This window comes from Vespa velutina, chromosome 7 (genome assembly GCF_912470025.1).
Source record: "Vespa velutina chromosome 7, iVesVel2.1, whole genome shotgun sequence".
In the NCBI taxonomy this organism is placed as follows: domain Eukaryota; kingdom Metazoa; phylum Arthropoda; class Insecta; order Hymenoptera; family Vespidae; genus Vespa; species Vespa velutina.
The window spans coordinates 2983672-3004075 of record NC_062194.1 but is presented as its reverse complement, the minus strand read 5'-3'; the positions used below and the strand labels follow the sequence as shown (position 1 = coordinate 3004075).

The following is a 20404-nucleotide window of genomic DNA, read 5'->3' as shown; positions in this document are numbered from 1 at the left end:
ACTCTCGTAAAAATAGTTGAAAAGTCGTAATTCGGTCGTAAAAGCTTAAAACCGCAACGCGGTGCCATTACCCCCGCCCACCCGCGCCACACCCCCTCCTCCTCCTCCTCATAGCTCTTTTTCCACCCTCAGCCCACATCTCCACTCCCATCCCCTCCCCCCCATCTTCCAGCTAACCCGCCACACCACCCCTACCTCCGTGGCATTTCCTAACCACCCTCAGACCCTCCTTTAACGTGAATCGGCGGTCGCTAAGAGAAAAAGGGGTTGGTGGTTGGCGTCGAGGGCCGTTCGAAGAACCGCTCTTGCTTTCCGAAAAGGGCTGGGATCTCGGCCGGTCGATCTTCTCGCCGGATAAGCCTCCAGCCAGAATGAAACTTTCCCTTAAACTCGAGCAATGGCTAAACGGGCAAATCACGAGGAAAAGTATCCCCTTGGAGCGATCGTAAAGCGGAAATTCTTCTCCTCTTCTCTTCCTCTTTTCTACGGTATTGTCACGTGACGAGAGAAACGTTACAAAGGTTTGTAAAGATAAACGTTAAAGATAATAAAAACGTATTTTATATTAATATTATATTACCCCAAAGGGTATGCTTGATATTTCTGTAAAGATTGTATTTGAAAAATTTTTCAATAGTATATATATATATATATATATATATATATGTATGTATGTATGTATGTATGTATGTATGTGTGTATGTATATATGTATGTATGTATGTATGTATGTGTGTATGTATGTATGTATGTATGTATGTATGTATGTATGTATGTATGTATGTATGTATGTATGTATGTAAATAATATTAATGATTCATTCATTGTTAATTTAAAAAAAAAAATGAAGTAATAATTGTCAAAATTAATGAATTTTTCATATCATGTAAATATATGTTTTCTTTGAAAAAAAAAAGAAAAAGAAAAAGAACCTTATAAAAAAGTCATGAGTTCGATCGTGAAAAATGAAACGATTAATGACTTTATGTAGTAACTTTTATCTTTTCTTTCTTTCTTGTTATATTATGTTTTCCTTTGTGATTTTTTTTTTTTTGTTCTTTTTTCATTATTTTTATTATTTTATCAATACCCGTTATACTCCTTCGTTCGATCGTTTTCGAACTGTACGTTAGTTTTCGATATATGAAGTTACGATCGAACGGCAAAGGGCTAACGAGCGGCAAGTTGGTACTCGACGAAGTACGAAGAATAAAACAATAAAGAAGAAGCGTACGAGAGTGAGATAGACAGATAGAGAGAGAGAGAGAGAGAGAGAGAGAGAGAGAGAGAGAGAGAGAGGGAGAAAGGGAGAAAAGAAACAAAAAAGGATAGAAAAGATTAAAAAAGAAAAAATATTAAAAGTAATAATAAAAACATAAAAAGAAGAAACAATAAAAAAAAAATGAAAAAATAAAGAGAGAGAGAGAGAGAGAGAGAGAGAGAGAGAGACATAGATAAAGAGAATTCGGCAAAATGGAGGACGCCGGTCAAATTGGGGTTATCGGCCCAAACTCTTCGCAAGCTGTCCATGCAAAATTTATCGCTTCATTTACATGTTACTATTGCTCGGCTCGTGGCTCGCCATGTACACGCGCGCGCATTCTCCCTTTCTCTCTCTTTTTCTCCCTTTTACTCGCTAATATCCTTCGCGATCGATGAATTATTCATCAAATATACGCTGCTCTTCTTCCTTTCACTGTGTTTCGACTTATTGTTAGCTTCTTTTTTCTGTTCCCCTTTCTTTCCTTCTTTCTTTTTCCTTCTTTCTTTCTTCTTCTTTATCTTTTTGTTCTTTTTTTTTTTCTTTTTTTCTTTTTTTTTTTTTTTTTCTTTTATTCTTCTTCTTTCGTTCGCCGCATTACAAACAACAGGATAACATTCCGCATCCATTTCATTTTTCTTTTTTTTTCCCTTTCTTCATTTCTTCTCTTTTCTTTCCTTTTCTCTTCTTCTTCTTCTTCTTCTTCTTCTTCTTCTTCTTCTTCTTCTTCTCTTTCGAAGAGAAGAAAAGTTCTTTCGTTATTTCATTTCTAAAGATAACTCCAGACAGAGACGAAGTCGATCATTGTTTACATACCGATGAAACTCTTCTCTTTGATTGTATGTATTTCTCTTTTATTTTTTTTTTTTCTTCTTTTTCTTCTTTCTTTTTTTTTCTTTTTTTTTCTTTTTTTTTTTCTTCTTTTTTTTTTTTTCTTTATTTTTTAATCATGCATGATCGTTAAAAATTCTTTTTTTCTCTTTCCTTTTTTTTTCTTTTTCTTTTTCTTTTTTCTTCTATTTCTTTTTTTTTTTTTCCTTCAAGTACGTCGAAAACAGATTCGAGATAAAAATGTTCGCATCGAAAACATTATTAAAATATGCAATATCGTACGACGTAATTTTTCATATTGACAGAATAATCATCATTAGACATTTTAAAATAAGTCAACCAAAAATTAATATGATTACGTAAGCCAATGTCAATCAAATGAACGTTTAAACAAAATCATAATCTATGTTAAACGTAATGTTAAAGAAAATTATTTCGATATCTAGATTCTTTACTTTCGACAGGGCAAACGATTATTTTTGATTATTTAGAAAGAAAGAAAGAAAGAAAAAAAAAAAGGAGAAAAAAAAAAAAGAAATTTTCGTCAAACTAAAAAAGAAAGAAAGAAAGAAAGAAAGAAAGAAATGAAAGAAAAGAGATTTTCGTTAAGCTTAAAAAAGAAAAAAAGAAAGAAAGAAAAAGAAAAAGAAAAAGAACACAGAGAAAAAAAAAAGAAGCGAATGAAGATAGTATTAAACGCAATTGGAAGGAAAATAAGAGAAAAGTATTTGAAGAATCTCCGTTGAATATCTCTGTCCTCTTAGAACGGAAGAAGGGGAAAAGTAGAAAGAAAAAAAAAAAAAAAAAAACAAGAAAAAAGAAAAAGAAAAGAAAAAAAAAATAGAAAAAAGAAGAAAAAGGAAAAGAAAAAAGAGAGAGAGAGAGAGATTCGCATTGTAACGTCGAAGAAACGGTTTGGCAGTATCTCAAACGACGTAGAGGAGAAGACACGCGATGCCGCATAAATCTTAGCCAAGCTCGAACGCGATGTACAGCCGATAATCTGAATAATAAATGTTACGAGTCGTCCGACCTTCGAAAGGTCTGAATATATCCGCAACGGTGGAATATCAAGCGCTATCTCTCTAATCCCCACGAACTCTCGCCTTTTCCTTCAATCTTCAAGTCTCGTCTCTCCTCATACCACCCCTTTTCCTACCAATCCACCTCCCCCTCCATTACCTTTCTCTCCCTCTCTCTCTCTCTTTCTTTCTCTCGTTCTCTTTCTTTCTCTGTCTTTATCTTTATCTTTCTCTTTCTCACGAGTCCCTTTCGAGTTAGCAGCAGTAACAGTAGCGGCAATAGCAGTAGCACCATCATACTCTCTCTCTCTCTCTCTCTCTCTCTCTCTCTATCTATCTATCTATCTATCTATCTATCTATCTGTCTCTCTTTCTCTCTTTCTCTCTTTCCCCTTCATTCTCTCTTTCTAACCCCGCAAGGCAGAAAATCTGAGAGCGAGATAATTACGGTTGGAAGCGCGGATATTATTTAACCAACATTACGCTGCAGAGACTCGCTGGGGAAGGGAGAATCAGGATGAGCGCCAATAGCTTCGTAGAGAAGGGTGGAAGAAGTAGAAGTAGCAGTAGAAGAAGAAGAAGAAGAAGAAGAAGGGAGGCTTCGGGAGTGTTCTTACACGAACGACCCGATCAAATATAACGGGCAGAAGTATAACACCGACTAATATCGCGGATATTCCTTCCGTATTTTTCGAACCAACTTCCCGTCCTCCTTCCTCTCTGCTGCTCCGTCATTCTCTCTTTCTCTTTTCATCTCTCTCTCTCTCTCTCTCTCTTTCTTTCTTCCTCTCATTTCATCAGCGAGAAGAAATATTTACGTGAACGCTCTTCTCGGAATCGGTTGCTTTAAAAATGCTTTGAAATTCGAAGATAACGGGATAAAAGGAGAACGTTCCCTTTCGACATTTATTTTTTATTACGTTTATATCGTTTAATTATATCATTTGAAATTAATTAAGATAACTAATCGATGATTTATAATAATTTAATCATATAATAATATATATATATAAATATCATGCATACATACATGTTCATATATTTATATAGTAAATTCTTATTAATATTTATTAATATCCTTAGTAATATATTAATTATTAATTCGTTTGCATAATGTATATGATTTAATTATTGCAATGTTATATTTATTTATATTCAATGGCATATATATATATATATATATATATATATATATATAATTTCGCAGAAAAAAGGGAGTATTCTTCCCTTCAACTGTTAAGCAACGAGCTTTTCTTTCTTAATGAACCGGCCGCGCCTAAACTTTACCGCTACAGTTCTCTTTCTCTGTCCTTCGCTTCCCTTCCGTCCTTCTCACCCTTTCTCTCTCTCTCTCTCTCTCTCTCTTTCTTGTCTCCTCCTCCACCTACTTTTCCTTCTCGTTTTACCAAAGCAAGCTTTCTCACCGCACAATTCCTGAAGTGGCCCCGAACTTTCGCGGCGACTCCGAAAATTAATGGAATTATTATTGTCAGTTTAGTCAGTTTTCATTGTGCGCCGCTTATTCGCTAATTCTTTCTCATATTGCCTTTCTCTCTCTCTCTCTCTCTCTCTCTCTCTCTCTCTCTGTCTTCTTTCTTTCTTCTTTTCTCTTTTATTAAAAATCTCGAAAAGAAAGAAAGAGAGAGAGAGAGAGAGAGAGAGAGAGTCGATAATCGTCCCTCTCTTACCCTCATGGTCCTACGACAAACTCATCGTTCTTTCGACAATATACAGTAAAAAATAATAAGTCTAAAAAATAATAGTCGACCGAGACTTAAAGTCGTCATTGTAAAATAAGAAAAAAAAAAAAAAAAAAAAAAAAAAAAGAAAAGAAGAAAAAAAAGGAAAAAAAAAATATAAAAAAAGAGAAAGAAAAGTTATTCAGTTAAAATTCGTTAAAACGTTCGAATTATATTCCCCTTCTTAAACGGTCCCGTTCTCATTCCATCATCTACCATCGATCGATCACGTTTACAAGAATAAGAAGAAAAAGAAGAAGAAGAGAAAAGGACCATCGAAAAGGTCATCGTACTCGACGAGAAACTATCAGGTAGATAATTAGATATACGAAACGATTTGAGAATGGCACTTCGTATCCCTAAAAAAATGTGCTAATTATCGACGCACCTATGAGACTGAGACTCGTGAAATAACCAACGAAATAACGGAATAAAATTCTCCGATATTATAGGCGTCACCCTAAAACTCACCACGATTATCGAGATAGCGTTCCATCGGGTGCCTTCGTACGATCGATTTTAGCTAATTGCGAAACGCCACTATATAGAAAAAGAGAGAGAGAGAGAGAGAGAGAGAGAGAGAGAGAGAGAGATAGGTAGATAGGTAGATAGATAAAGAAAGAATGAAAGAATGAGTGAGATGGGCTGGCTGGGATATGCGGGGTGGATCGAAAGAACGAGTGTGAAAGGAAACGAAGGGAAAGTGGTAGGTCGAAGGGTTCACCAATGGAATGGGAAATATGCAAAGTGTTTACGATCGTGCAACATGCTGCTACAGTCCACCACCCACATATTCTTGTCCTTGTTTCTTTATCCTTTTTTCTCTCCCTCAAAAAAAGAAAAAAAAAAGTATCTACCCATATGTATGAGAGAGTGAGGGAGAAAGAAAGAGATAGATAGATAGATAAAGAGAGAGAGAGAGAGAGAGAGAGAGAGAGAGAAGTTAAAGATCGACGAAAACTTTCTTTTCCGATATTAAAGCATTCTCATTTTTTATTTCTTTTTCTTTGAACTTCTTAAAAATTAAATGTTCTCTCGTTTAAAAAAAAAAAAGAAAAAAAAGAAAAAAGTAAATAAAAGAAATAAAAAATAAAAACTTATATTGAGGAAGAAATAAAATATCAAGGAGAAAAGAAAAAGGAGAAAAAAAAAGGAGAAAAAAAAGGAAAAAGGAATGAAAAGAGAAAAGATAAAAAGTAAAGTCAAACAAAAAAGAAATCATAATTTTAAGCTTTAATTAGCAAAGTGCCGATAATAATTTTATCTTTAATACACGAGATCGTAGATTTTAGATTTGTGTTTGAAGTAAATTGCTTGGTTCTGTCTAACTGTAAGCTATTATTATATTTTATCGTTATGTATCTCTTTCTCTCTCCTTCTCTCTCTCTCTCTCTCTCTCTCTCTCTCTCTCTCTCTCTCTTTTCTCTTTCTCCCATTTATTTTTAATCATATAAACAGTCGTACTTCAATTCTTCATTATTATCGTTGTACACATTTTATCTTCTTCTCGATTACTTGATAAGTGTTTACTTTGCCTCACAGGATTTCATACCCCAGCTATAATAAATTTTTTTTTCTCTCTCTCTCTCTCTCCCTCTCTTCCTCTCTCTCTTTTTCTCTCTTACTCCCTCTTTCTCACTCCACGTATTTAATTTATCTACATATCTCCTTTTATACTTTACCTTTCGAATGAACTCTAAATGATATAGTCCATAACACGAAACACATTTTGTCCAGGGAAAAACTAATCGCCAACAACAGAGATCGAGATGGCTATAATAGTGAGATGGGTTGAGGGAGGGTAAAAGAGGAGTAGCGTTGGAGTTGGGGGAAGGAAATGGAAGAAGGGTAAAAAAGAGAATCCTTTCTAATTGTCCGACGATGAATTTTATGCTGTCGTCGAGTGCCATAAAATATAAACCTCTCGTAATCCCGATTAGCTATCGCTACAATTTCATTTACCAACTTGACGATTATAACCCGCAACATTATTTCGATCTTCGACTTGAAAAAACTTTTCCTCTTAGATAAGAATAATGCGCAAATAATGCGTATAAATAATGAGAACGGACGTTGGGAAAGTTTGGAAAAAAGTAAAAAAAAGTAAAAAAAAGAGAAAAAAGAGAAAGAAGAAAAAAAGAAAAAAAAGAAGAAGGGAAAAGGATTTATCGGTAAGGATACAGAAGGACATCTATTTTCTTCTCTATATCTTTTCTTCTATTGGCTCGTTAGTCCGGAAAAACGTAATTTTCTCTCTCCCTCTCTCTCTCTCTCTCTCTCTCTCTCTCTCTCTCTCTCTCTCTCTCTCTCTCTTTCTGTTTCTCTGTCTCTCTGTCTCTCTGTCTTTTTTTCTCTCGATAATAATGGCATAATAAGCGAGTTTACTTATGGTGCTGTTGATTATAGTACAAAAGAGACATTTCTCTCTCTCTCTCTCTCTCTCTCTCTCAACGTTTTTACTAAACGTCGTCGACGAAGAATTTCGACAGCTCGGATCCGCCATTACAGTTTGTAATGTACTTACCTAAGTTCTGTTTATATAGCATGCTTTCTCTTCTCCTCGAACAAGCAAGCAAGCAAGCAAGCAAGGAAGGAAGGAAGGAAGGAAGCAACCGTTCCTTTCTCGCTTATTTCTCGGACGACTCGTCGTTTCATCCCCCGTTCGTCTCATACCCACCCCCAAAGGCATACCACCTAACCATCCTTATCCCGCGGCATTTTCCTCTCTGATATCATTTTTAATGTCACGAAATTATCTCTCTTGCCGCCTCTCTTGTCTACTACCGCGTCTTCTTTCCTACCTCAAATTAACCTCCGCCTCACTCTACCCCCGTCCCCCTGTCCCGCTATCTCACTTTCTCTCTTCTCTCTCTCTCTCTCTCTCTCTTTTTCTCTTAGCTTTTACGTTCGTACAACGACAACGACGACGGGAATGGCGGTTTACGTCTCATCTCTTCTTCGCTAACCTCTCGCTACTTCTCGCAGTTCTTTGCTCTTTGTCCGCCGTTACTTTCCACTCTTGTGTAAGTATACTCCGCATTAAAAGCTTCAAGCTTAGCTGTAATAACCTTGTGACATTAAAAACGTTGCCTGACTGCTCGAAGACACGCTACTACGTTTATTAATACGTTAGAAATTACCGCTTACAAAAGCGATTTTTCATTTAGCAAGTTTGTTTTTTTTTTTCCTTTTTCCTTCTTTTTTTTTTACTAATATTTAGAATATCTCTCTGTATGTGTGTGTGTGTGTATATATATATTTCTATAATAATTTTTCTTTATCCTTGATCTTTGATAAATATGTATATACAATTTCTTCGATCGACACCATTTCTTATCAATCAAAATTTCTTTTCTTCCTTTCTTTTTTCTTTTTTTTTTTTTCTTTCTTTTTTCGTTAATTTTTTTTTCTTTTTTTTTTTTTTTTTTTTCTTTTATTTATTCATATATTTTGTATTTTTTAATTTTTAATCTTCTCTTTTTCCCTATCCCTTCCTTCTTCTTTTTGATAGATCAATGATTTTTTATAAATATTATATATGTCGAAGGAAAAAATTATATTGCTATGTTACAATTGATTATATTAATACAAAACGTAGATCTAAGTTCAGTATCCTCCGTGACAAAGTACATATTTTCGCTTGGCTCTTTCGGTACTAACTCGAAAGCTAAAATCGTCGCATTTCCGAGTACCGTCTCTCGCATATGAAAAGATAAATAAAGAAAAACATTGAAGGAGATCAAAGAAGACACGCGCGGGCGCGTAAAAGAGGAAGTATTTCAAAGGATAGTCTCGTTTGTTTTCGAGAATATTAAAAAGCGTTTCCACGTGAAATCGCTCTATTTCGTGTTATTACGATAAAATGCTTCGGTCACCGATTTCCCTCTTTCCCTTTCTCTCTCTCTCTCTCTCTCTCTCTCGCCCCCCCCCCTTTATCTCCTTCTCCGTCTCTTTCCCGAAAAAAAAACAAAATAAATAAATAAAAAAAGTAACGTAGATACAAAAATGTCGCAATAAACCGTTTGCAGTTGAACTTTATAAAGGACACTTTGTCGTTTCGAAATATCGAAATAGCGTGGATTCTCGCGTGATGGATGCGATTGGTGAAAAATTTCGAAATAAAATAAAAAAAAAAAAAAAAAAAAAAAAAAAAAAAAAAAAAAATAAAAACAAATAAAGAGAGTGAGTGAGTGAGAGAGAGAGAGAGAGAAAGAGAGAGAGAGAGAGAGAGAAAGAGAGAAAAAACGAAGGAAAATTTTTATGGGAATGAAGAATTGGAAAAAAATAGAATCAAAATCGAAAGAATTCGTAATCTCTATAGATCTCAAGATGAAAGATAAAAAAATAGAAAAAAAAAAAAAAAAGAAGACAAAGTTTCGTCGGTTTTTTACCAGTCTAAAACGATTACACATTACGTTTCCTAAATTTTTATTGGTGCGATCACAACGACGGCGTTTCCTTCATATTCGATTATAGCAAAAAAATGTTTTTGCGATATCGAAAGAGAGAGACAGAGAGAGAGAGAGAGAGAGCAACAACGAGAGGTCGACAGCGAGTGTTCCGACGAGGATGCAACGCCTGTGTCGACTATGTCGAAAACACAGACCGAAAGAGCATAGCCCGAAGCGCTTATGCTCGCTATGTTTAATCGCTTCTATTCCCTACATTTTCCAGGGTATTTACACTTTGCAGAAATCTCCTGAAAAAATGATAAAGCAAACAAGCTATCGCCGGGCAGCATGCATCGCACGAAAATGGGTTATCGCAGTATTTATTTTGGCCTTGCACGGCAATGCATCCGATTTGCGATTGTCCACCTTTGCTAACTCGAATACCCTCGGTCGTTTTTGATTTTTTCTTTTTTATTTTATTTTACTTTTTTTTTTTTGTTTTGTTTTGTTTTGTTTTGTTTTTTCTGTTTCTTTTTCTTTTTTTTTTATTTTCTTTTTTCTTTTTTTTTCTTTTTGCTTTTTTAAAATCGAACAAGCACTCATGCCCTATCTCCCTTCCTCCCTCCTTCTCATCCTCATTTATTCGCTTCACACTCGCTCATCATCATCATCTGACTCTCTCTCTCTCTCTCTCTCTCTCTCTCTGTCTCTCTCTCAATCTCTACAGTCGTCCAGGCCGACCCGTAGTGGGGAAAAATTTTTCAGTGATACTTCGAATATCACGGTTTAAGTATCTTTCTCTATCGTAAGTATGCGGATTCGCTTCCGCTGAATCAGAGAAAAGGATCAGACGTTCGGCAAGACAGGCGTGCCTCGTGTTTCGAGGGAGTTGTAAAAGTAGAGGATAAAGGGATAAAAGGGACAAAAAAGAGTAGGGGGAGCGTAAGAGGCGAAGAGATAGAGAGAGAAAAAGATATATATATATATATATATATATATATATATATATATAAAGAGAGAGAGAGAGAGAGAGAGAAAGAGAGAAAGAAAATGGGTACGAGAACGGACCAGTCCGGTAAACAATCCGGGACCGGAGCTCCTGTCCATCTCTGATTGCTAATGAATCCTAACGCTATTATGCATACAACACAAGCGTAAAAAAAGCTTAGGTCCGAATTGCTCGTGAGGGAGTACAAGAGAGAGAAAGAGAATCGTTGCTGACCGTTCGTTTTCCCATACATACTAACGCATCCTCATCTATACTTCAGAAACAAAGAGTTGTGCAAACACGATTTTACTATGTATCTGCGTGCGTGCGTGCGTGCATGCGTGCACATGTATGTGCACGTCTATATATATATATATATATATATATGTGTGTGTGTGTGTGTGTGAAAGAGAAAGAGGGCGGACGACATCATTGGCCTCCGTTGATGCAGCGGGTGGCAAGTTGGCTACTTCGTTAGCTCGATCCTTTTTTTCTCGTTATGCATCGTTGGTTACTTCGACCTTTCACGATCTGTCACGATCGTTACGATATCTATTTGTCGGCGGGGAGAAAAGCATTCGTAGTCGGTAACACCAAGAGACAAACGCGTCTATAAATCCTCGATGAGATTTCACCGTCTTGATAATTTCCTTTCCAAGAGAGAGAGAAAGAGAGAAAGAGAGAAAGAGAGAGAGAGAGAGAGAGAGAGAGAGGATATCTCTCTTTCATTCGATACTTGGAAGGACGATCTTTCGTACACAAGCACGGACACTCGTTACATTTTCTCTTCTTTCTTTCTTTTCATTAGAAAACGTGGAGAAGGTGCGATGACCGATTAAACGAGCGAGAAATAAATTTCACTGACGACATTGCAAAAAAAGAAAGACAAAAAAAAAAATATATATATATATATATATATATATATATATTTTCCTTAGCGCGCAAATCAAAGAAACTATTAGATTGTTTCTCTTTGAAAATATTAGCGATGTTATGTACATACACATGCAGTGTCACATGAAGTGATGATCGATTGAGGGGTGGTACGGGGGGAGGGGGGGAGGTAAAAGGGGAAAGAAAGAAGAAAAAGAAAAAAAAAAAGAAAAAAAAAAAGGTTGTGATTTTTAATAGCTTCGTTCGACCTATAGCAAAATAGGGAACTCATTTTTTGTTATTTTTTATTTATTTATTTATTTTTTTTCTTTTCTATATATATAAGAATATATCATAAAACAGGGAAGATATATTTTGGTGATGTAAAAATTATTATTAAATGGGATGACATGAGGGCGTTGGGGGAGGGGGGAGAGGAGAAAAGGTGGAGGGACTAAAATTGGCGTAAAGCAAAAAAGAAAAAGAAAGGAAATCAAAATTCTTATTATCATTAGAAATTTGACGTGCCCGATTGTTACCACAATAATCGGCGAATTTTCGGGCCGAAACCTTCCGCGAAATTAGTTCCCGACGTGGCAACTGTATTTCGTTTCACCATCGTATCACTCGGTGCCGAACATTTTGGGATTATCGCGCGATCATAAACTCCCTCATACGGTTCATACCGAAATTGGCTCCTATGTGTTGTGCCCGACTATGAGAGAACATGGTACGGGCCAGTGCTAGGGAGCCGCCGCATATTATTCGTTTAATAATCGATAGAATCACGTCATCGCGTGCCTTGGCTCGGCCAGGAGGAAGGGCAACTATGAAACCCAACTACAAAACGGCTTATTTCTCTCACCAACTGAACACGTATTTAACACCTACGTCGTAATATCTACATACTCTTTCTCTTTTCGTCAATATATAATATATAATAATTTACCATAATGTACGAAATATTTTTTATCTTCGAATATATTTATACATATATGTACATTTATCTTTTATATTTTTAATAATTATTTTTGAAGATTTCTATTCGCAGAGGTTTCCTTTCCCGCTCCCTTTTCTTTCCCCCGTTTCTTTCCTTTCTTCTTTTCTTTTTCACAAAAATTTAATATCTACATTTGACAGATATCCCTTCGTAAGTTTCATCGATGTTACTAAGTAACATCAAAATAGTAAATGACGATATAATAAATGAATGAGTGTTACGTCGTAAAGTTCATTAGATATTTAAAATCTATAGATAACATTATTATATCTGAAACGTAAAACGTTCTATCGGAAATTAATTCCCATTTGTCATCTCTTTAATATATTTTTACATTAATAATTATCAACATATGTTGTCCATATCTGTTTCATCGTATTAAGCCACTAAACCGAATATAACGTTGGAGGAGAACGTATGAGAGAGAAAGCGAGAGAGAAGAGATAAAGATAGAGTGTAGGACAGAGAAGGAATCATAATTAATAGAGGAGGGAGGGGGAGCGATTTGTAATTATATGAAATGTTTCAAGTAACAAAAAATAATAGATAATATTCATTAAAGTTTTGAGATATTCCAAGAGATCGACTTATGAAAGAGCATCGAGTTTGTTTACGACGAGTATATAGGAGAATGACGAACGATCGAGAATCGGTTTATCGTAGGTGAACGAGGGAGAAGAAGAATCGAACGGAAGAGCCTCATGGCTTTTGAACGTGAGAAAGAGAAAAAGAGAGAAAAGAAGAAAGGCAGAACGAGCGAGCGAGCGAGCGAGCGAGAGAGAGAGAGAGAGAGAGAGAAACTATGCGGCACGTCGAGCCACGAGCGAAGTGTAACAATAGCGAGACAGTTACTGTCAACACACTCGGTGCACATTAGTTGTTTCGCGGAAGCGGCTAAAATGTAAAACGAGGATAGCCTGGAAACAAAAGGAGCGTTGCTGCAAGAGTAGAGTAGGAGAAGGCGGAAGAAGAGGGGTGGTGGTGGTGGTGGTGGTAGTTGTGTAGGAGGAAGAGGGAAAAGGGTGGCGATGCTGGTGGAAAAGGTATAGGATCAATACAATAGTATATTTGTACAGAGCGACTGATGAGGGGTGGTATGCCTTGCAGAAGTGGGTGGAGGAACGAGTCTGGGTCGGCAACTCGGCATATATAGGCTCTGTTCAAGGGGTGTGCGAGGGGTATGCGAGGGTTTAGAGAGGAGTGGGGACGGGGCTTGGGGAAGGCTTGTGTCTGTTGTTTACCGTCGAAGGGCAGCGCGCGCGAGGGAGGAAAAAGAAGGAAAGACGCGATACCGTTATAATAGCTCTGTGTACCGTCTGTACAACGCGATACCACCCTCTTCCACGCGCTTCTCCAGTCCAACCTCCACCCTCCACTCCCTCCTACCACTTCCCTTCACATTTCTACCTCTTGCACGGCAAACGTATCGGTTCCTCCTACGTCAGGAGAAAGGGTTGCTATTAGCGTTTCGCTTTTACCGAACGAAACGTCTGCTCTCGTTTCAAAAACCGTCCAACAAACCTGATCGACGCGACTCCCGAGAACGAAACTCCGTTACCTTTTACGTGATACTCTTTCTCTCTCTCACTCTCTCTCTCTCTCTCTCTTTCTCTCTCTCTCTCTCTCTCTCTCTCTCTCTTTTTCCCTTGCTTTTCGAAAGGATTGACGTTCAGTTCGATTCGTCTAGTTCCATTTTAGTTAGTTGGTGTTAAATGCTAGTCAGAATCGTTTGGAAAAAAATATCCAGTGTACCTTCGCCTTCGATGGAAACAAAGTTGAAAGGTTACAAAAAAAAAAAAAAAAGAAAGAAAGAAAAAAAGAAAATTATAATGCATTGTTGACAGGATTCTCTTACAAAGAATGTTAATTACTTTATAATATTTTACATCGTTTTTTTTACATCGAGTAAATTTGTAATCCGACGCTTTTTTTCTTTTTCCCTTTTACTCTTTTTTCAATTTTTCTTTTTTTTTTTTTTCTTCTTTTCTTTTTTCTTTTTTCTTTTTCTTTTTCTTTTCAAAGATCCTTCCGTTCAAACGACACGATCGGGAGATATAGGACGATCGAAAAATTTCTAATCACGTTTAATCGTAGAATGAATTACGAAATGTCTCGTTCTACGTTGTTGTCATTTATCGTTTGTCGTTTGTCGTTGTAATCGTAATGGTCGAGCCTTACAATTTATATCGTTGCGCGCTCATTCGGAGCAGTGCTTTGATTGATGCACGGTGCTACGTGCATAACGAGGCTTATTGAGCAAGGTCGTGTGCAATTATGGTAGTCCGATAGAACGGCAAAGGCAACATAACGCGTTACGACGCGTTTCACGCTTGGATTTTTATTTTCTTTTCTTTTTTTTTTTTTTGTCTTTTTTACCTTTCTACAGACGTTTGACGATTGTTTAGAAAATGAAGAAAAATAAAAAAAAAAAAAAAGAATAAATAAAATATATATTAAATAATTCCTACCAACGATATATTCCTACCAATAAAATCGATTAATATATATTATATATATATATATATATATCCTCTATTCTTTCGTCTTAATTATTCGAGGAAAAAGGAGTAAAACAACAAACAAGATAAACAATAAAAATGTGTATGTCTCCGAATGAAACTCATCGATTCGAAGGGAAAGAATTTGATTTCTTTTTTTCTTTTTCTTTTTAATTTTTTTTTTTTCTTTCCTTTCTTCTTTCTTTTTTTTTTTTTTTAAATATGACAAAATTGCGTGCAGATTCTCATACTCGAGAACTCTTTGTATCAGAACATACGGCGACATGCACGAATATATCACACGCTGAAGAACAAGGTGAGCCGGCTGGCGCGGTCCGGTCGGCTGGTAACGAGCTTCCTCGCGCGGCCACTCGAAATCATTATGTCATATCCACTTCATTTGTCCAACCCCATTGTGCGTATCCGGCTGCGCGCGTGCAAGTGCATGTGCACTTGCGTTGCTAACCCCATTGAACGGGACCTACAGGCATCCGCTCGCTCTCGGCCAAGCTTTTTGTTTTTTCTTTCCTTTTTTTTTCTTTCCTTTTTTTCTTTTTTTCTTTTTTTTTTTTTTTTTTTATTTTTTTTCCCCTACTTTTTTTTCCCTCTCGCTAAACAACGAGGCGAAAATACAAAGGACTTCCCGCGCAAACCATCCATCCTACCCCCTTCCCTCTCCCCTTCAACCCCCTTATCCCGTTCCGCTCGCTCTCCCTCCCTCCCTCCCAGCCCCTTTTCCTTCCCATCGTTTGAATCCACCGACAAGCTGTGTGTGCCTGCCTGCCGCTATCATTAAACAAAAATGAGAAGAGTGGTCGTAATTAATAGAATTAATGAATCGCATAGAAGGCAAGTTATTATTGTCCCTCCGTACTCTCGAAGATACTTCTCATTGCTTCTCGTATATCCGTTCGTCCGTAACTACATGTTTTCGACATCGATCGGACCACGGACCGGTCCGGACCGATCTTACGCTTACCCGAGAAACCCCGCGCGATATTCAATAGGGTGAACGTCGACATGGAAATTGACTCTTGAACTTAACCCCGTACATTTTCAGATACATTTCTATTCTCTCTTTTTCCCGCGAACTCTATCGAATCGGATAAAAATTAAATCAACGAATAACCAACAACAATAACAACAACAATAATAACAATAATAACAATAATAATAATAATAATAATAATAATAATAATAATAATAATAATAATAATAATAATAATAATAATAATATCGACGAAGTTGATGAATACGATGATAATATTTAATCGGTACGAGTGGCTGAGTCGAAAGTGATCAAATCTCGCCGTTTAAAATTACAACTACCATCAATTGAGAGAAAGAGAGAGAAAGAGAGAGAGGGGGGGGTGGGAGAAAGAGAGAGAGAGAGAGAGAGAGAAAGAGAGAGGGAGATAGTTTCGGTTACAGAATATTTTCATTTACGTGGTATGTGTTCCATCCATCCAACCCTTGGCCCTCTCGCCCCCCCCTTTCCCTTCTCGTTTTCCTCCCACTTTCCATTCTCCATGCCGAAACGAGAGTATTGCGCGCTTGTTCCGCAACAAAGAGCACGATTTGCAAAATGAGGATCGAAAATCAAAGCCCACTTAATATCGCACTGATGAAATCATTCGCGCTGCTACGAGTCCGACATCGAAAATGTCAGACTGTTCGAATGACGCGGCGTTCAACGTTAATATATTTTTGATTAAGTGCCTTGTACCACTGCCGCCACTAAAGGCTCCTACCGACCAACTGCCAACGATAAATAATAATATTCACTAGTACTTGTTTATGGAGAAGCCACAATTGCGTTATCGGCAGATTTCAAATTGTCCGAGACAAGCGAGAGCAAATATCGTCTATGAAAAAGAGAAAAAGAGAGAGAGAGAGAGAGAGAGAGAGAGAGGGAGAGAAAGAGGATAAAAGATAGAGGATCCCTGTTTTTTCGCTCTTTCATCATACGTTCCTGCCAATCGTAACAACGAAACGATCCTAACGCAGAGTTGAACGTACGTGGAATGAAAGGAGGAGGACGAGTTCGCCACGTGCCTGATCCGTAGCCCAAGGTTCGTTTTCAAGGGGGTTTTGAACGTGATACGAGAAAAGAGAGAAAGAGAGAGAGAGAGAGGAAAAGAGAAAATTCGGTGACAGTATCTCAATATACCCGGGAGACGTTTTCTAGCGGGGTGCGAGAAATCCAGCAACGCGGCAACCGGGTAAGGGAAAGGGTAGGAAGAGTAAGTGAGAAAAAGAGAAGGTGATGGAGAATGGAGGAGGATAGTATGTAGGAGGGTCGGTCGTCGGAGGTAAAGAACCCCGAATCTCGTCCGCGTCTCGCCGATCTCTAACACCTTTCTGAAATAATCCTCGCACGAGGACGACGATGCTGCACTGGTTTAACAGGCAGAGAGGGTGAGATGAGCTTGAGGAACGACGACTTTCGGTACTGGCAGAGGTAAGGGATGGGGGGTGGTGGTGGATCATGGGTTGCGTGTGCGTTTGCCGAAAAGAGGGGAAACTTACATATGACAAATTCAACGCGCTCCTTCTCCTCCTGTCCTTCCTTTCCTTTCCTCATCCCGTGAACGGGATGGCCTGACACCTATGGCCCTGGGCCACACTAGGGTATTATTATTTTCATTCCTTCTCGCATGTCTGCCTGTCTTCTCTGCTGTCTCCTCTGTCTGTCCGACCGACTGCTCTCTGTCTGCCCACCCGACGTACCACTACTACCACTACCACAACCATTACTACCACTACCACCACCACCACCACGACCACCGCCAACCACCACCTTTTCTCGCGGCCATTTCGCGAAAGCCCGCGGAACTCTTTTTCTTCCATATCTATCTTTTTTCTTTTTTCTTTCCTGTGTTTTTTTTCTTCCTTTCTTTCTTTCTTTCTCTCTTTCTTTTCTGCCTTTTTTTTTCTTCTCTTTTTCTTCCTTTTTTTTCTTTTCTTTTTTTAATCTCTTTTTCTTCTTCCTTCCTCTTTTTCGGGGATGTTTTTCGCGTTCACCCTCGGCTACACTCTTCGCACTCCGCCACCGCGTGCAATAACGATGCACGATCCTTTGCGTTTACGTATGTACCTACTACGTCCTGCTCTCTTAGCCCTTTCTTTTCTCCTTCTCTCTCTCTCTCTCTCTCTCTCTCTCTCTCTCTCTCTCTCTCTCTTTCTCGACATACGCCAACTGAAAATCCTCGGGACATCGGACCTGCCTTTGTGCAAATACTTTGCGAGCTTGCGGAACAGAAGACATGACAGAAGTGACGTATTCGTTTCGAGAGAGGACGTAACGAAAAATAGAGAGAGAGAGAGAGAGAGAGAGAGAGAGAGAGAGAACTTCCCTTTAACCTTCTTCGAAGAAAAAGGAACTTGTAATATCTATCAAATGAAAATGAAGGGACATCGTATCGAAAGATTTTATTTTCTGACCGATACGAGACCGAGAATTATTCACTTTCTACAAATTGAATTTGAATATTCTTTCATTTCAAGCTCCATTTCATGTTCATCGAAAGTAGAAGGATAGAAAAGAACAAAAGAAAAGAAAAGAAAAGAAAAAAAAAAAGAAAGAAGGAAAAAGAAAAAAGAACTAGGGTCAAGAAAGAAAGAAAAGGAAGAAAGCAAGTAAACAAGAAAAAAAAAGAAAGAAAGGAAGGAAGGAAGGAAGGAAGGAAGAAAAAAAAGAAGGATAGAAGAAGATAGGGGATACTCGAAAAATATCCTACGGGGTTCGGCGTTCCCGCTCGAGAAATAATGTCGTCGATATAAAAAAGGGCCGGCAAAGAGCGGACGACGGCGGTGACGGTAATAGAAAGCGATTTGTCAGAGGAAGCCTTTACATTTCGACGCAGTGGCTTTCGCATCTGATAGCACGTTTTATCCCACGGGAGAACCGGTGTATCCCATGTGCTCCTCCTCCGACTTTTCCCTCTCTCTCTCTCTCTCTCTCTTTCTCTTACGTAGAAGGTTGCTGGCGGTAGGCTTGCTGTGAAATCGGTACGTACACTCCCTTCGTGTTCTCTCTTTTTCTCTTTCGTTCACGTCGTTTTTTCAAGTCTCTTCAGAGCTTGGACATCAACGCTCCCATTTACCTCCCCCTCCCCAATCCCCCTATCCCCTCACGCTTGCTTCCCCTCTCGCTATTCTCAACAGTGATCGTGGTTGGCCTTGTCCAAGCCGCCGTTTCTCTCTTTTTTAGTTTTGTCCGATTCTTCGTGTCTCTTTCTCTTTCTCTTTCTCTTTCTCTCTCTCCCTCTCTCCCTCTCTCCCTCTGTCTTTCGTATAAACCCTAGAAGCAGAGATAGGACATCTTGTAAAATGGCTCTGTCGAGAGACAAATATTAACGGGGGGAGATCACCGTCGGTGAAGCGCGATTTATTTCCTGGGATTTCGTACGGCGAAGAGAAACCGTGGATATAGATTTCGTCCTTCGCAGTATCACGCTCGCCATTCTCGTTCAATTACGTTTCCCATTTCTTGAATTAAGTTGGACGAAACGCGCTCGGCGAAAGATGGAAAATATCTCTATGGCTTCTACGGTATTCCTTTTTTCCTTTTCCATCTTCTTTTTCTTCTTCTTCTTCTAATTCTGCTTTTTATATTCTTTTCTTTTTTTATTTATCTTTTGTAAAAGTTGTTACCCCGTTAACGTTACCCCGTTAGAAAAATCTGAATATAAATATAAATCGAACGAATGATATTTCATTCAAATAAAATTCCTTTATATCTCATCGATACGCAAACTTGATCTCGTTGCTTCGCGTTAACGTTTTTACCAATTGAAAACTTAAAAATCGAATGCAATCACGTAAAATATAACTGATTGCATGAGTAAGGGAGATAGACAGATAATAAGAGAGAGAGAGAGAGAGAGAGAGAGAGAGAGAAGGGGTAGACGGTAGCAAACGAGATAGAAAGGAAGAGAGAGAGAGAGAAAAAGAGAGAGAGAGAGAGAGAGAGATAGGAGAGAGTAGGAGTCGGCGAAGCTGTTAATTGAAAACTACCGAAAAGCACAATTGTGCGAGAATTATTTCTATTCATTAGCCAGCTAGTCGAGCCAGCCGCCGAAAAACTTTTCCTCAGCCAGGTCGTTCTCTTCGGTCTCCCTCTTGCATTTTACCCCTCGAAAATTCTCTCTCTCTCTCTCTCTCTCTCTCTCACTCTTTACCCCTCCCCACCTCCCTTACTCTCTCAACAACCTCTGGTCCTCTTATTCGCTGGTCGCGCGTGCCGTAATTATGTAACATAAATACAATCCCTCTCACGACGTAATTTTTGCGGTATAAGCTCAAAAGCCAGATCCCCCCCTTTTCCCTTCCCCCTCATCCTCCTTCTCCGCCTCCTCCTCCTCCTCCTCCTCCTCCTCACCAACCGATCCAAAAGAGGAGCTTGCGCTCTCCGCGCAAGAGAGCTTTTTCAGGAACGCTTTCGCAAATCAATTTATGGCGTAACGCGGACGTTCTCATTGTCCGCGAGACCGTAACCCTCCATCCCTCTCCCCGTACACCCACCACCACCACTATCATACTCATACGCGTTCATACCCCTAGCGCGCGAGCATCCCTGGCTCCTCCTGACTAAACCTTTTGTAACTCCTGGCGTCCATTGTTGTGACAGAAAATTATATCGTAATGCTTGTTTACGATGGAAAATTCCGTGTCAACCTTTATAATGCCCCAATTCTTTCGCTTTTCATTTTTCTTCTTTACAAATTATTGAAAATATCTTGATAATCTTTATTCTTTTGTTTTGTTTTTTCTTTTTTTTTTCTTTTTTTCTTTTTCTTT

General features: G+C 38.3%; 1 protein-coding gene across 30 annotated transcripts in view; it reads right to left on the bottom strand.

Moving 5' to 3' along the window:
• Positions 1-20404, bottom strand: part of LOC124950677 (forkhead box protein P2-like) — a 285654-nt gene that overhangs the window by 165561 nt on the left and 99689 nt on the right. Inside the window, exon 1 of one of the 30 annotated variants that reach the window (XM_047497727.1) lies at positions 17132-17375. The exons of the other annotated variants lie outside the window; for them this stretch is intronic. The gene's annotated coding sequence lies outside the window, so the exon portion shown is untranslated. Of the gene's footprint in view, positions 1-17131; positions 17376-20404 lie in introns of those variants that run through there. 30 annotated transcript variants of the gene reach the window in all.